Source organism: Chelonia mydas, chromosome 6 (genome assembly GCF_015237465.2).
Source record: "Chelonia mydas isolate rCheMyd1 chromosome 6, rCheMyd1.pri.v2, whole genome shotgun sequence".
Lineage (NCBI taxonomy): Eukaryota > Metazoa > Chordata > Testudines > Cheloniidae > Chelonia > Chelonia mydas.
Genome location: NC_051246.2, coordinates 60,496,994 through 60,514,430, shown reverse-complemented (window position 1 = coordinate 60,514,430; position 17,437 = coordinate 60,496,994). Strand labels below are relative to the sequence as shown.

Genomic DNA, 17,437 nt, shown 5'->3' with positions numbered 1-17,437 from the left:
TTGGCAATGAACAGGTACAGCTTCATATTATTTTTTAATTTAATTTAAATGATTTTAATAGATAATAAGTTTTAGGCTTTAACATAGGTTGTCGTATTTTCACACATGATTTTAAGTAGGCTTATGTTTAAAAACAAAAATGTATTTAATTAAAAACATCTGATTTAAAATCAGATGTTTTCCTTTTAAAGAAATAATTGATTACTGGTAATTCTACAGTACATTTTAATTGCTCTGCACCAAAATGTTAGTTGGAGTTTAAGAAAAACTTTAATCTGTTCATAGTTATTGCCTGCTGAAGTTAGGGCCTCAAAAGTTTTCACTATTAATCTTTTTCATTTGCTTGTAATTTTCTGAAATACTTCTGTATTGTAGTTTGTGCCCAAAGCTGAATTTTCTGGAAAAGTGAGCACATCCCTTCAGTCATTTTTCGGTTATGAATATGTGACAAACACTTTCTCCTGGGTGGGTATTTTATCTTCTGCTGCTGGGTTTTCTGCTTTTGTCCCAGGCTTTGGAACTTAAGAGACTCATCTTGTAATTTCACTTGGTTGCCAACTCCCCCTACTGGCACATTTAGATACTGCACTCTCCTCAGCTTCTGCCACTGCAATGGAAGGCCACAGCTCTTCTTAAGTCCTCCTCTGTTTTAGAGGCAAGATATTGTCTGCTTTTCTTGCTTCTTTCAGCCTACCAACAGTTATGGTAGGGAGATGGTCCTTAACAAAAGGTTTAGGGAAGGGTGGCTTTTCTCCCAGCCACAGCACTTCCTAGCGGTATTTGTAGCAGGCCTAGCCCTAGAATCAAAGGAGCCTCCTCACTCCTGACCTCAGCACCTGCAGTCTCTCCCCTACTCCCAGCAGCTGTGCTAATAAGATTACTGGAGCACTTTGAGCTTTTTTCAGAGACAGAATCTCGCTTTTTAGGGCTTTCCTGCCTCTCTAGCTACCTAGCTTCAGCAACCCAGTGAGATGTCATCCAGGAGGAAGGACTTTGGTCAGTTTAAGGGGAAAAAAATTCCTGAAGTGTGGGGCCCTTCACTGGACTCGAAGAAGAAGAAACAGTTACTAACCTTCCGTAACTGTTGTTCTTGAAGATGTGTTGCACATGTCCATTCCAAACACCACCCCCACCTTTCCCTCTGTCAGAGTTTCCCTCTGTGAAAAAGGAACTGAGGTGCCAGCAGGTCGGCAGGCCCATTTACATCGCTGCTATGAGTGCGTGACTCCAGGGGACACTGGAACCAACCTGACTGATACCGCTGAGGGAAAATCTTTCCGGCAGCGGTACTCGGGGCAAGCATTTATTGCTCATATGGATTCCAGAGTATCTCGAAGAACAACAGTTATGGAAGGTTAGTAACCATTTTTTTTCCCCCCTCGGATCTCTCCTCTGTGATAATTTGCTGCAGCATGTTGTTTGGGACTAGACACCATCTCCAGGAGGGACCTTATCTAGGCACTCTTTGAATAGGTGACACTTTTTGGAGGATCCCTAAAGAAAACGTTTAAGGATTCTTTGGACCTGAAGAAGATCATGCCTGACCAGCCCTCTTCTTGAGTTTACAGGGGAACTTAAAATCCTTTCATTACAACTTTCAACAGTTCTAAAAGTCCTATTCATTTGCTCCTCTTACTCCATCAGCACCAGAAACTGTCTTCCAGACATCAGTGAGATTGCCTCTCATCTGGCTTCTCCTGCAGACAGTGAATCTTTTACAGTTCCAGAAACCCATCCCTACTGAACAAAAAGTTTTTTAGTCTTCCTTCCAGACCAGTACCACATCAGACACATTGACTCAAAATAATTCAGGAGGACCCTCATAGTATATCTAGTTCTACTCTCCTCTATCCTTCCTGTCATCTTCACCTGTCAAATTCTGGATAGTATGGCAAAACACATCTCCTTAGAGGACATGATTTCTGTGCTAGTAAATGAGAGGTTTTCAGGTTTCTATTAAAGATTCTTTGTGGTGGGAAAAAAAACAAGAAATTCCCCTCCCCCACACCCTACCTCATCCAAAACCTGCATCTGCGTAGAGACTGTGCCATGGGTAATGGCTACCTCTTCACTCCTTACAGAATTTTCTCTTTCATTGGCGTTACTAGAAGTGGGAATTAGCCGCACTGATGAAAGAAGAGTTATCCCTTTTTGGGGTTGAAATTCCTACAGCATTTAAGAGCAAGCCTCTGACTGATCTGAACAATGATCTGATTAACAGAGGAGATCAGACTGTTGGATGGAGGCACAGAGAGGCACCCTCATGATGCATGGCAAACAGTTTATTCTGGAAATCCCAACATGGCATCCAGTTTTTGGAATTGCAGGCAGTCGTCGTCGTAGTGTATGTGTGATGTGCCTAAGGTGGCACATGACCAGGATTCATCACCGAAGTTAGTCTGCTGGTTGGATCTTTAACTTCCCTGGCTTGGGCCAGGTACTGACGGGGAGTGTGATGTGAACACTGAAGCATGCCCCCCATTGCAGCAGGAAAGAGCATGATATTTAGCCAGCTTCCAAAAATTCCTCCAGAATTTACAACCCTAGGGAGAAAGCAACAACAAAACCAGTCATGTATCTGGACTAATAAGGAAGAAAAAAAAAGGAAAGTGCTGAAGAATGAAACCAGAGAGCTCCTACTGTTTCTTGGAGCAACAGGGTCAGTCTATGAAAACCACATACATCCAGGGAACCAGTAGCAGCCAGAACAGTTGGGTTAGCTGGTACCAGCTGGACGCAAGAGAATGGGAGCTAAATCCACAGGTTTCCCCCTCTCGCCCCCCAGTCAGGTAATGGAGTAACTGTTCTTCCTTTAGGTCAACCTATCAGACAATAAAGCTTTTCTCCCAAAGGGTGAACACTTTTTTCTTGGATAGGCAGTGCTGCCTTATGTCTCTTCTCCCTTCCTTCTAATTGCCAAGGTGGTGCCATATAAGTTTACATAAGATCTTATCTCCAAAGAATTGGTGCCTGTTGTTCTGTCAAAACCCACTCTGGGCTGATTAATGGAGAGGCTGATTAACCTGAAATTTCTTCTCTTAGCATGGAGAGAACTTATTTTTTGTCATAAGATGGGATGTGGATGAAGAGAAATTAAATGTTTTCTGCTTTCAGTTTGGTTACTTTGTTCTGTGTAGGAAAAAAATGTCTCCCTGTATATTCTCTTTGTTTCCTAATCTTATTCTCTAGCTCTTCAGTGATGGCAAAATGCTTGAGAATCAAATGAGTGCAGTACTTAGTGTGCCAGCAAGAGGTGCTGACAAGAAAACACACACAAAACAATACCCCCTCACCCAGACTGCCCCAAAACTAAAACAACACAAGAGGAATTTCTACCTCTGCAGTGTGGGATGAAGGCAGAAACCCATCAGTACTGAACTGATAGAGCAGAAGTTAGAAAAGAAAACGACAGATAAACAAACAAATTATCTTTTCCCACTCAGAGAAAAAGGGAGGACTTCAAGGTAATTCACATGGTGGTTATTTAAGCTTTGAAGCAACACTTAGTGGTCAGTGGAGCTGGTAAAAAAACAGTAAATTGAATTTTTCCCTTTAAAAAGAAATGTTGAAATTTTTTGAATTTCAACATTTTTTTTAAAAAGGGAAAAATTCAATCAACTCCAGTTTTAAGAATTTCTTAAAATGAGAAAGTCTGGCTTCAATCAGGAGAATAGCTTTTTTAAGTAGGAAAAAACTGGCTGTATAGTAAGCTAAGTTAAATTGAACACACTTCTGAGAATGGTCAGAAGACAAGTACTTTTTTAGACACACAAATTCTTCCCCCTTTTTGTGGTGACAGTGCTTGTTCTTTGCGATCAAATAGGGTAGAGATTGCTGTTCTGAAGCTGCTGAAGGAGCAGTTTGTGTGAGAGAGGTGGTTAATGCCTCATTAAAATGCATATAGCAAAGTCCTTCCCCAAAACCCAGGGACAGAAGAAAGTCATAGTTGACAATAATAGAAAATATTGTGACGTTAGGGTCTACCAGCAATTTTTGGTGTATTCTACAACATTCCTCAAATTCTAAAACTAAGGGCTTGTCTACACTACCTGCCGATTGGCGGGCAGTGATCGATCCAGCGGGGGTTGATTTATAGCGTCTAGTATAGACACGATAAATCGACTACTGAGTGCTCTCCCGTTGACTCTGGTACTCTGCCAGAACAAGGAGCGCAAGCGGAGTAGACGGGAAAGTGTCAGCTGACGACTTAACGTGTGAAGACTCCGCAATAAGTAGATCTAAGTATGTCTTGTTCAGCTACGCTATTCACGTAGCTGAAGTTGTATATCTTAGATTGACCCCGCGTGGTGGTGTAGACAAGCTCTAAAAGTTTGTTACGTCCCTTGACAGTCTTGTATCTTGGTACATGTAAACAGATACGCTGCTGCCCTCTTAATCTGGTTTTGCAGAAAATATTTTCCAGCCAAACAGCAGCAAAAGTGTGAACTTTCTACTTCCCCTTACTGTTAGCAAAGTGTGAACTTCAGATCCTAATTAGGGCTTTTTATATGCTAATATTAATAAGCATGAGAAATTAAAATTAAATGCAAGGACTACATTAAAACAACAATGTTGCTCAGTTAAAAATTCAGATTCTCACAACAATATCAATTTGCCATGTTGCGCAGCCTAGGTATTTTGTGGTATAGCTTTAAAAACAAGCAGTTGGCTGAGTGAAGTGAGGTCTAACCCTCAACTCGATTACGTTTTTGTGTCTGTAACACAATAACCTGAATGTCGCGTCCAATCAATTCAAAAATTTCAGGGAACGTTCTAGATGGTGGACAGAACCCTATTGATTTTTGGTAAAAATCGAAAACCAGAAAGGAGGACTAGGGGGACACACAGGGCCCCTTACATCTGGTTAGCGAAGTCAGTTGTTTCAGTTGTCTGTGATTTGTCTGTAGATCAAAGAACCAGTTGATGGCAGCAGTTAACATCTTCCAGCATAATGGTACCCCCATTTCAGCTCTGCCCTTTCTCCCAGTACAATTTAAAAACATTGATAGCCTTGAATGACTTATCTCCTAGACACAAAGAAAAGAAATAGGGGCACATGAAGCCACGAATGTTGGGTAGGAAGAATGAAGGGCACATGGAGTCCTGGGGAGCGTGTGTGTGTGAATAGGGGACAATGGTATGGAGTCAGGGAGAGATAGGGGAGGAGGTATGAGGGCACAGGACCTTGGCACATGACAGAGGGAGAATGGGGGGACATAGAGCTTCTGCCATGAGAACTCTTGTTCTCCCGTCGACTTACTTAACCTTCTTGGGGAGCTGGAGTACTGGGGTTGACCGGAGAGCACTCTGCTGTCGATTCTTCACTAGACCCGCTAAATCAACACCTGCTGCTCGATTGCAGCAGCATCGATCTCCCTGGTAGTGAAGACAAGTCCACAGACTCCCAGGTATAAGGTGGGGGAGGTTGCAGTGAGTTCCTGAAATAGACAGGGGGATAGGAGAACGTGGCACACAGAAAGCATATGGGGGAATGGAGCAATTCAAGGAGCCCTTAGTATGTACAATGCAGTTGGCCTACAGAAGTAATAAAGTGTTCAACCCTCTAGTATAGTTTTAAAGAGGAAAAAGGAAGAGAATAAAAAGTAGACTTCCATCAGATCTTTTTTAAAAGTGGTAACTGTTGTGTGTTTCTTGGTTCTTGTGGTTCATTGTTCAGACCCAGTTGTTTTCATATGCCAGTAGTGTACTGTTTCATCTCAACTAGATGTGGGGAAGAAAGTGGAAGTATCTAAATGTTTGTTTGTTTTTAAAATGGCTTAAATTATCAGCATTCATTTAATTCACCATTGATTAACTTTTTGCCTTTGAAGTGTAAATATCTTTAGCCCAGTCACATTGTCTGGTTTGTTGAGAAATGTGCTAGGCCTTTTAAGAGGGCTTGTCTACACTGGCACTTTACAGTGCTGCAACTTTCTTGCTCAGGGGTGTGAAAAAACACTGCTTTATGGCTGGTGATCCTAAACTCTGCCGATATTGATTGCAAAATTTTAAACGGGCCAGGCATAATAGAGGATATGACCTTTCCAGTAAAGGAGCAGAAGCGACACTTCTCAAAGTGACACTGTGAAAGAGTGCTTGAGAATGGTGAGAAACTGAATCAGCATTGGCTAGTTCACTTGAAATCACCTGACAGAGTGTTCTGTTTTTGTTGCAAAATATTTGACAAGAATGCCAAATTGTTGCTTGCGCTTTCCGGGTACAATTAATGGCATAACTTAGTTGATGCTCTGAAGTAACATGAAACGTCACCCAGCCATTTTACGGCCTACTCGAGATGGACGGAGGTCGAGTCCAGGCTCGAGCTGAATAGATGCAGAAAACCTCAGTGCATTATTAATGTAAAAACCCAGCATTGGAGAAACGTGCTTGAGTGTCTGATCTAAATTACCCTCTTCTTTGCAAAGAATAATTTAGTTTTCTGAGGCTCATCGGTTAAGTTGTTCACTGAACATAATGGTAAGTTCCTCAGTTTGATAGAGCTCCTTGGGAAATATGACGGTCATGTGTCAGCACCTACATTGAGTAGTTCGTAAAGAAACTATGGGCCATTACTGCCGCAAAACCATTCAAAACAAATTGATTGACCTTATGACAAGGAAGGTGCTTGCTTGATACGGCTTGGCAAAGCGAAGTACTACGCCATAATAATGGACTGCACTCCCGACATTAGTCACAGGGAAAAGATGTCATTTACAGTAAGATTTGTTGAAAACGAGGATGACTGTATCCAAGTAAAGGAACAGTTCATCTGTTTCCCGTCTGTGAATGACTCTCCTGGAAAAGGCCTAGCAGAACTGTTTATGAACATTTTGAATAAGAATAAAATAAAGCTTCAGAACTGCCGCAGCCAAGGCTATGACAACGGTGTGAACATAAAGGGAAGAAACAGTGGCGTCCAGGCAAGGATCCTTGTGCTGAATCCAAGAGCTTTCTTTGTGCCTTGTGGCTGCCATTCCCTCAAGCTGGTTGTGTCAGACACAGTGTCATTGTCTTTAGATTCAGTATCTCTCTTCGGAGTACTGCAAAGGATATCCGTTCTGTTTTCAGCATCAACTATCAGGTGGAAGATCCTCATGGACAGTGTTACAGATCTGACCATGAAGCTGCTAAGTGACGCTCGCTGGAGAGCCGTATTGATAGCATAAGGCCGGTGAGGTACCAAGTGAACTGAGGTTTACGACGCCCTGATGGAACGGGTGCAGTTGAGTAAAGCCAAGGCCAGAATCCAAGACGAGGCACAAAGCCTGGCCAACCGAATCACTGATTTGTGGTTTGGCATGATATCCTGTTCCAAGTAAATGTTGTATGAAAGGCATTACAAACTGAGTCAATGGGCATCGTGACTGCTACTGTTTTGATGAGAAGCTGCCTTGATTTTGTTGTGGCCTACAGAGACAATGGATTTGAATATGCCATCAGTGCTGCCAAAGAAATGGTGGAAAACTTAGTTGAGCCTGTCCTTCAAGGAAACTCATATTCATCGGAAGAAGAGACAGTTTGGTTATGAGGGCAGAGATGAGGTGATGGGAAACTTGGAAGAAAAATTCAAGAGGGAGTTCTTTTGCTTGCTTGTTGACACTGCTTGAGTGTCCATCAAAGAGAGGTTTGGACAAAAGCACCACAAAAAGACCTGTTTCCTTTTTTGTTTTTGTTTGTTTTTTTTTTTGTTTGTATGACCCTTAATAAGCTGCAGGCAGACAGGAAAACACTCTTGAACAATTGTACGGACCTTCACCGGATGCTGACACATGGGAAATGTTTGGATGTCAGTGATAAAGATCTCTATGTGGCCTCCTTTGGAAGCTTAGGGCCAAATTCAGCACTCCAATGCATATGTGGTGCTCCTGATGCAGTCAAAGCTGTGTGTATACAGGCAAGGATAGAACTGGGCCCATAGACTGAATTCTGTGTGCTTTGGAAACTCTGTTGATCTGAGTGTTCTCCCATTGATGTGGCATAATTCACTTAGTAATGTTAATAGGAATCACTTTCCAGCCTCAGTGGGCAAAATAGAAAGGAGTTCTACACACACATTTGATAGAGGCTAACTCTTATTTCATTGCACTAGGATTTATAGGTAGATCTTCCACTCATGTTAATGAGTCATTCGCACAAATCCCGCCCCCCCCCCCCTCCCAAAAATAAGAGCGGACCCCTTACATCAGTGGTCACCAACAGGTAGATCGCAATCGACTGGTCGATCGTGGACCCTCTGACAGTCGCTCTCAGTCACTGAGACTGAGTTTGTCAGAAGCTCCACGGTCGATCAACAGTCCGGTGGCACAGCTGGGCTAAGGCAGGCTCCTTGCCTGCCCTGTCCCCACGCCGCTCCCGGAAGGCCAGCGTGTCTGACAGCGGCTCCTTACGGGGAGAGAGGGAGGGGAGGGGCTCTCCGTGTGCTGCCCTGCACCTCCTGCTGCACCTCAACCCCCAGCCCCCGCCCAGAGCCTACACCCTCTCCCCGAGCCTTCTCCTGCACTCCAACTCCCTCCCAGAGCCTGCACCTGGATCCCCCTCCTGCACTGCAACTCCCTGCCCCAGGCTCAGCCCGGAGCCCCTCCACACTGTAACCTCTTCTCCACAGCCCAGAGCCTGCACCCCGACCCCCTGTCCCAGCCCAGTGAAAGTGAGGGAGAATGGGGCAGAGCAAGCGACGTAGGGAGGCGGATTGGAGTGAGCGGGGCAGGGCCAAATAGAACAGGTGGGGCATGGTGGGCTTATGTGATTACTGTTGTTTCTACACTTTCTTTGAGGTAGATCCTGGGTTGCACTTAAATTCAAAAAGTGATTTTGTGCTTGAAAAGGTTGGAGACCACTGCCTCACACTGTCATGCAGATAACTGGTTTGATCTTTGTTGTTGCTGATGAGTTTTTTAATACTAGTGCTTCTCTCTGTTATTGAAACATGAGCCCTGTAATAAGGGGATAGTGAATGCCTTACAAATTACAATCAATTTTTTTTTTGTTAAACCTTGCAAAAATCTTACCTACCTCAGGCAAGTAAGTTTTTATTTTTGACTGGCAAATCATGTTAAAAATCCATACTTAATCATTTTCATAGCATGCAATTATCATTATTTGGGATACATGCTTTCCATTGAAGAAGGATGGCTGCTGCTCTGAGTAGCTGATAATGTGAAGACAGAGAGGTCAGGGGGAATCCCCACCTAACATTTTCCCCTCTTAAATGTAGGGGCTTCCCCTACATAAATTTATGGGTCACTACTAGCTTTCTCTGGAAACAACAAGATTCACTATAAGTGCAGTAGAAGTGTGTCTTTAAGATGTTCTTAAATATGAACAAGGTAGGGGGCTTGCAGATGAGCTCAAGGAAGGTATAACATGCATGGGGGCTGGATAAAAGAAGGTATAGAGGTGACTGAATGAAAATCTGGCTAATGGGCAGACAAGTTTGGGAGCATGGGGTGGGGAACCAAAGCTTGAGAAGGGATGAGAGGTAGGGAGAGGTAGAGTTTTTAATGTGGTGACAAGAAGCCTAAACTTGGTGTAATATATCATATGGGAAGTCAATAGAAAGATTCAGTAATGTCATCAAACTGGTCAAGGAAGATAAGTTTAGCAGTGGCATTTTATTTGGACTGAGAGGATTGTGTGGGTGGCCAGAGAGGAATATGTTACAGGTATCAAAACAGGAAATAATGAGGGGATGAATGAGAGAAATGGCTATGTTGAAGGGGTATGGACAGATCTTGGGAGATGTCACAGAGGAAGAACTAATAGGATTGCTGGTGGCATACTTCTATCACAGTTTTCCTGATTAATATGGACAAGACATTTTTTATGAGACCCATGTTACAGGGCCAATTTAATTTTTACTCAGTTTACAACTGAGTCCACATACAACATGGTTCACAGGTATTTCCTAGCTGTGTAGTTATACCATGTTTCAGCTTTGTCATGAAAAGGAGTGTAATTAGTTTCTAACCGTTATTCTGCTGTGTAGATGGGATGGCCTTACAGTGTCTGTGTAACTGGGTTAGTCAGTCTCTCCTGTCAAGTCTGTGCACGAAGACTTCCCAAGGTGCATTGCACCATGGGGGAGCCAGTGGATACAGTGCATTTAGATTTTCAGAAAGCCTTTGACAAGGTCTGTCACCAAAGGCTCTTAAGCAAAGTAAGCAGTCATGGGATAAGAGGGAAGGTTTTCTCATGGTAGGAATAAATGGTCAGTTTTCAGAATGGAGAGAGGTAAATCTGGATCTGGAAAAAGGGGTAAACAGTGAGGTGGCAAAATTTGCAGATGATATAAAATTACTCAAGATAGTTAAGTCCCAGGCAGACTGTGAAGAGCTATAAAAAGGATCTCTTAAAACTAGGTGACTGGGCAACAAAATGGCAGATGAAATTAGATGTTGATAAATGCAAAGTAATTCACACTGGAAAACATCCCTACTATAAATATAAAATGATGGGGTCTAAATTAGCAGTTACCACTCAAGAAAGAGATCTTGGAGTCATTGTGGATAGTTCTCTGAAAACATTCACTCAGTGCGCAGTGGCAGTCAAAAAAGCGAACGTAATGTTGGGAATCATAAGAAAAGGATAGATAATAAGATAGAAAATATCATATTGCCTCTATATAAATCCATGGTACGCTCACAACTTCAATACTGCGTGAAGATGTGGTCGTCCCATCTCAAAAAATATATATTGGATTTGGAAAAGGTTCAGAAAAGGGCAACAAAAATAATTAGGGGTATGGAATGGCTTCTGTATGAGAAGAGATTAATAAGACTGGGACTTTTCAGCTTGGAAAAGAGATGACTAAGGGGGGATATTATAGAAGTCTATAAAATCATGATGTGTGGAGAAAGTAAATAAGGAAGTGTTATTTACTCAATCTCATGACACAAGAACTAGGGGCCACCTAATGAAATTAATAGGCAGCAGGTTTAAAAGAAACAAAAAGAAGTATTTTTTTTCACACAATGCACAGTCAACCTGTGGAATGCCTTGCCAGAGGATGTTGTGAAGGCCAAGATTATAACAGGGTTCAAAAAAGAACAGGTAAGTTCATGGAGGATAGGTCCATCAATGGCTATTAGCCAGGATAGACAGGGATGGTGTCCCTAGCCTCTGTTTGCCAGAAGCTGGGAATGGCCGACGGGATGGATCACAGATGATTACCTATTCTGTTCATTCCCTCTGGGGCACCTGGCTGTAGCCACTGTTGGAAGATAGGACACTGGGCTAGATGGACCTTTGGTCTAACCCAGTATGGCTGTTCTTATGCTCATGTGAGGAAATGGTCATGATCCTCTAACTGTGGCAGGAACAGCTGAGGCAGTATGGGATATCTGCTCAAAATTTTCTGAAATGCATTGACTTAAACACAGTTTTGTAGTGAGGTGTGTGGATAGGCCAACACTGTTAAAGCGCTGCTGTGCTGGGAAAAATGTTGCTGCATTCACTGAATTGTGTTAGCTCTGTGTCAAACATAAGTTAGGACTTGATTTTGTTTAATATGGGTCTATCTGTAGTGTAGATAGAGCACTAAATCATCATGTATAGTCAAAGGCTCTGTCAATACTAGTTTCAAATCCTGTTTAGAAACATCCTGTTTCTAGGGACTGAAAAAATAACTGTGCTAGGAAACTCTGGGCTAAACATGACTTTTCTTTCATATCCCATCCTTCTTTCTAATCATAGGGTTTTTTTTGGTTACAATAAAGTAAATTTACATTTTATAACTTAAAGCTTACAATAAATATCTGAGCTCCATAATAGAAAACTTTGTTATACAATACACTTAGTATGAAGATTAAAAGTGCTATCTAAAAAGTGCTATACAAATATTAAATATTTAGGTGCCAGTCCTGCAAACACTTGTCTGTGTTTAACTTTAAGCACGTGTTGTCCTGTTGAAGTCTGTGGGAGCTACTCATGCTTATAATTAATCACAGGTAGAAATGTTTTAGGATTGGGGTCTTAATTTTTACAACATGCCTGTGAGAGGTAAGCAAGTATTCTCATTTTAGAAACTGGACAGAGAAATTAAAGTTGACCTGGAAAGGGGTGGGTGGGTGGGTGGTGTGTGTGTGTGTTCCTTTTTATGTTTCTATATATAAAGAAACACTCATGCTCTTTTTAGGCTTTCTTTTATTCAGGAAAATAAAATTTAGAAACATGTTGTGTCCCCTGCTTTTCCTGGAATATGCTAGGAAATTGTAGGATTATGGTTTTGCAGATACTGATCAAGTAAAACCTGATCAATATGCAGGAAATGATTTTTATGAGGACTAGGGCTGTCGCGCGATTAAAAAAATGAATCACGATTAATCGCGCGATTAAAAAAATGAATCACGATTAATTGCGCGATTAAAAAAATGAATCACGATTAATCGCATTGTTGTTAATAGAATACCATTTATTTAAATATTTTTGGATATTTTCTACATTTTTCAAATATATTGATTTCAGTTTCAACACCGAATACAAAATGTACAGTGCTCACTTTATATTTTTATTATAAATATTTGCTCTGTAAAAATAAAAGAAATAGTATTTTTCAGTTCACTTAATACAAGAACTGTAGTGCAATCTCTTTATCATGAAAGTTGAACTTACAAATGTAGACTTCTATCCAAAAAGATATCTGCATTCAAAAACAAAACAATGTAAAACTTTAGAGCCTACAAGTCCACTGAGTCCAATTTCTTGTTCAGCCAATCGCTCAGACAAACAAGTTTGTTTACATTTACGGGAGATAATTTTGCCTGCTTCTTGTTTACAGTGTCACCTGAAAGTGAAAACAGGTGTTCTCATGGCACTGTTGTAGCCGGCACTGCAAGATATTTAAATGCCAGATGCGCTAAATATTCCATGTCCAATCATGCTTCAGCCACCATTCCAGAGGACATGCGTCCATGCTGATGAGGGGTTCTGCTTGCTAACAATCCAAAGCAGTGCTGACCAACGCATGTTCATTTTCATTCTCTGAATCAGTTGTCACCAGTAGACGGTTGATTTTCTTTTTTGTTGGTTTGGGTTCTGTAGTTTCCACATCAGAGTGTTGCTCTTTTAAGACTTCTGAAAGCATGCTCTCCACCTCTTCCATCTCAGATTTTGGAACTTCGGGTTGAGTGCTGTAAGTATCTTTAGAAATCTCACATTGGTATCTTTTTTGCATTTTGTCAAATCTGCAGTGAAAGTATATTTAAAACGAACAACATATGTTGGGTCATCATTCGAGACTGCTGTAACATGAAATGGGTAAATCCGAGCCGTAGACCTACAGTTCTCCCCCAAGGTATTCAATCACGAGTTTAATTAAAGCACCATTTTTTTTTTTTTATTGAGTGTTGTCAGCATGGCTGAACAAGAAGTAGGACTGGGTGGACTTGTAGGTACTAAAGTTTTACATTGTTTTGTTTTTGAATGCAGTTATGTAACAAAAAAATATCTACATGTATAAGTTGCATTTTCATGATAAAGAGGTTGCACTAGAGTACTTGTATGAGGTGAAATGAAAAATATGATTTCTTTTGTTTATCATTTTTACAGTGCAAATATTTGTAATAAAGAATAAGAGAAAGTGAGCAGTGTACACTTAGTATTCTGTGTTTGTAATTGAAATCAAAACCTCAAATATTTAATTTCAATTGGTATTCTATTTAACTGTGTGATTAATACGGCGATTAATCACGATTAATTTTTTTAATTGTGATTAATTTTTTTGAGTTAATCGTGTGAGTTAACTGTGATTAATCGACAGCCCTAATTAGGACCATTAAAAGCTTTGTTTTTTATTGACAGTTGTTCAACTCAAACAATTGGAAGAAATGCTTTAACTTAAAGACTTCTGTTTAGCAGTAGTGGCAACTTCACGTACTCAGCAGTCAAGAGTCAGGCCCCAAAAACCATGATACTGGCCTAAACATGATAAAAATTAAAAAAAAAAAAAATTGGAGGTTCAATTTGCCTTTTGGTTTTTGATCTTATTGGGTCTTGCTTTCAAGTGCGCCCTAACATTTCTCTGGAAACATGAAGTTTTTTTTTTTTTTTAAATGAAAGTGGAGATTCTGACAAACACATGGCTCCAGAAGCTCAGGCTTTCAGAAAAACATCAAATATCATGAGACTTGACATTGCTTGTTTAGGGATGAGAGAGCTTGCAGTTCATATCTTTGGGTCCTTCAAGGAAAATATAGAGCAAAATGGAAAAGACAAGATTTGATATTTCTGAAGTTAAACATTATCAAATTTTATCAACATTATCTTCTCCCATTCGCTTTAAAAACAAACAAACAAAGCAAAACTCTCAACTTTTCATGCCTTTGTTATAAGAGGAACAGTAGTTACCCGTATATTTAGGTTGCCTGACATTTTTGAGTATATAAATTATTTTTCTTCTTTTGTAAAGCACTCTAACGCCTCCATGATTTGCAGCAAGGATCTAAATTTGGGAGGGGGATAGGCCTGGAGTCATAGAGGTGCCTTGGACTCACAAAAATCTGATTAGATAGGGCAAAAGATGAGCTGTCTAAAATCACCATTACAGTTGCATGTCACAGAATTACATATCTCTAGGAAATGACTTGCTAAACAACTATGTACAAATAATGTTAATGTTAAGACTGCAAAGTCCAATACCCAAAAATTAGGAAATGCCAGAATTAAAAAATCTTAATTCTGTCGTCTTGTGCATATACGTTATAATAGTATTTAATTACATGGTCATATGTATTAGAATTAGGAGTCAGTATGTCCTAAATCCTAATCCTGGCTCTGCTACTAGCTCAGCGTGTGGCCTTGAGCAAGTTACATTGCCTTTTAGTTTTGTTTGTTTTCCCATTTGTAAAGTAGGGCAGTAAAATCTACCTACCGCATAGGAGTATTATGAGGATTATTTAGGTAATATTTGTACATAAGACTATAAAAATACTATTTACTCTGAAAAATTAAATCCCAGATGTCTTAAATTGAGAGCCCATTTACTTGGGCACTCAATGTTATTGGAGACTTTTGCAAATTTTGGCTTTAATGTCTGTGTGCCTCAGTTCCCTGTTTGTGGTAAATCTCCTACTTCACAGGGTTGTTGCAGAGAAAAAAATCATAATGTTTTTTAAGATTACGATTTTCTATGGTGCTCCTCTCCATAGTATCTGTGAGAAAACTAATAATTCTTTACTCACTGCAGGGCTTGGTTGGTATGCAGTAAATAAGGCCTGGGGCTGCATAAATGATGAGGGTAAAAAGATATATTGAACAGATGCCTCATTCCCTAAGTGCCAACCATCCTCTGCACTGAATGAAGCAGAGTTCCTGTGGGAAAAATAGTATGTGATCATGTAATTAAATACTGCATCATAATGTATATATGCACACTAGGGCAGAATTAAGGTTGCACAGGCAATCTTAATTCTGGCATTTCATAACTCTCAAGTGCTTGACTTTCAAGTGTTAACATTCTTTTAACACTTTTTTAATGTAATATATTATGTGAAGAAGCAAAGAGGGTACAAGTCTGTTTTTCACCTCTTTAGGTCATATTTAAGTGACTTGTCCAAGGCACATAGCAAGTCACAGATCCTGAATTAGAACTCTGGAGTTTGGGATTCACAGTCCTTTGAGTCCATGGGTTCTCAGGATTACAGCCCTCCTCATGCCGTCCTCCCCCTGGCCCAAGTGGTTACAGAAGAGTGTCTGGGTTGAAACTATTCTGCCCTTTCCATATTTACTAGACTGGAAGGGGGTGGGGTTTTGACTTGATGGAATTGGGGTCCCAGTATGGAGGACAAACACAGCACTTGGTCATACTCTGTCTCTAAAATGGGTGATTCCTACTTTAAAATAGAGAAAAATAAATTAATGTGTTTTCTTGAACTTGCTACAAATGGATGTTGATTTATTTTTCTTAATAAAAATTGAGACTTGCTCACTCTAAGGCTGTAATTGTAGATGTGTTGTGAAAGCTTCTTTGCTTAGCTTTCCAGAGCCACAGCCTTTTATAGCACTCAAATATAGTCACAACCTTAGTATGTTGTTGCTGAAAGCAGGCATGTTGTGTTTTGTGGTGATTAAATGACCTCATTGTGTGGGCTTTAGAGCCTATGAAGGGGCTGCTGATGAAGGGGGAAAAATGCAATCAAGTGTGGGGTTTGAATGATTGAGAAATCACTATAATTTGTGAATTAAGGCTGATCTCTAAATAGCTGTCAGTGGTCTGGATATTTCAGACCTTGCACTGCTTACATCCAAAATACTGTTGTATAGGATTCTTTGTGTACCCTTACACAGAAATCAACTTCTCAAAAAAACTCCACCCAATCAACATTTAGAAATTGTTATAACTTTCCTCAGAACTTAAAATTTTTTTTTTACCAAAGTGCCATACTAAGGAAAAAAATAGTTCTAAACACACAATCTAAAAATTCTGACACTAAGAGGATATCCATATTCACTACTTAACAGTAGGCATTAAATTTCCTGTACAGATTCCTCCCCAGGTCTGTAAATAGATTAGCAAGTGCAGTCTGTCTCCTGCATTTGCGTTGAATCCCATTGACTTTGGTGGGAGTTCACATGATCACAAGTCTGCACTAATGCATCTAGTTGTAGGATAGAGGCCCAGAGCCTAAGCTCTGCAGTGGGATATCATTGATCACATTTTAGAATCAGTGCCTAAGATAAAGTTTGTATTAACACCCAGATTTTTCTAGTAAAGTGGTAAAATGTGTGTTTGGATTTTTAGTCTGTGACAAAGTTGGCTGAGCCTAAATACAAATGAGAATGCACTTTGTAACCATCATAGTAAATATATGGGAGCAGAGCTGTTCTAATCAAGGTGTGGATGGGGTAAGGCCCTAAACACAGTTTGGCCCAAGCTTTGCTATAATTTGTTGTTACATAGACATGCAAGAAAGAATGATGGTCAGTTGTTTTTCCTTTAGATAAAGTGCTCCTTTTTAAAAAATTTCCATTCCAGTATTGGCAAAAGGGGACCCTCACTTCACTGCTTGCACTTCAATCTGGTTTACAGTAACTGGGAAATAATAGAATTATAAGCACTCTCAGTTCTTCCCTTGCTATATCAAGCTGTTTTTCTCCCCCACCCGCCACCCCCTCCCTTCTCAGGTCAATTTCATATTTGTCTACTACATCTTTTACAAAAAGAAATCAAAAGAAATCATTTGCAGATTTACCCCCCCCCCCTTCTTTTTGTTCCAAACTCAACTTAAATGTTATCTGATTATTGTCTTGTTTTTGTTTTGTTGTAGGGGGGGCTAGAGAACTGAAGGGGAAAATCTGTTTTCCAGAACTGGTAAGTACCTTTTGCTAGACAAGTAAAGCTTTCTTGATGCTAGATAAGCAATAATCCAGAATGTACACTATACTTTTATTAAGAGCTAGCATCCATAAATGAAGCAAGAAGTGTTGATGTTTCATTGGAGCC

The 17,437-nt window shown here is 40.4% G+C and overlaps 1 protein-coding gene across 16 annotated transcripts in view; it reads left to right on the top strand.

Annotated features, from left to right (window-relative positions):
* PHF21A (PHD finger protein 21A) overlaps positions 1 to 17,437 on the top strand; it is a 239,400-nt gene that overhangs the window by 35,077 nt on the left and 186,886 nt on the right. For all 16 annotated transcript variants that reach the window (XM_037900141.2, XM_037900146.2, XM_043549985.1 and 13 more), the window contains one exon: positions 17,262 to 17,305. The gene's annotated coding sequence lies outside the window, so the exon portion shown is untranslated. The remainder of the gene's footprint in view (positions 1 to 17,261; positions 17,306 to 17,437) is intronic.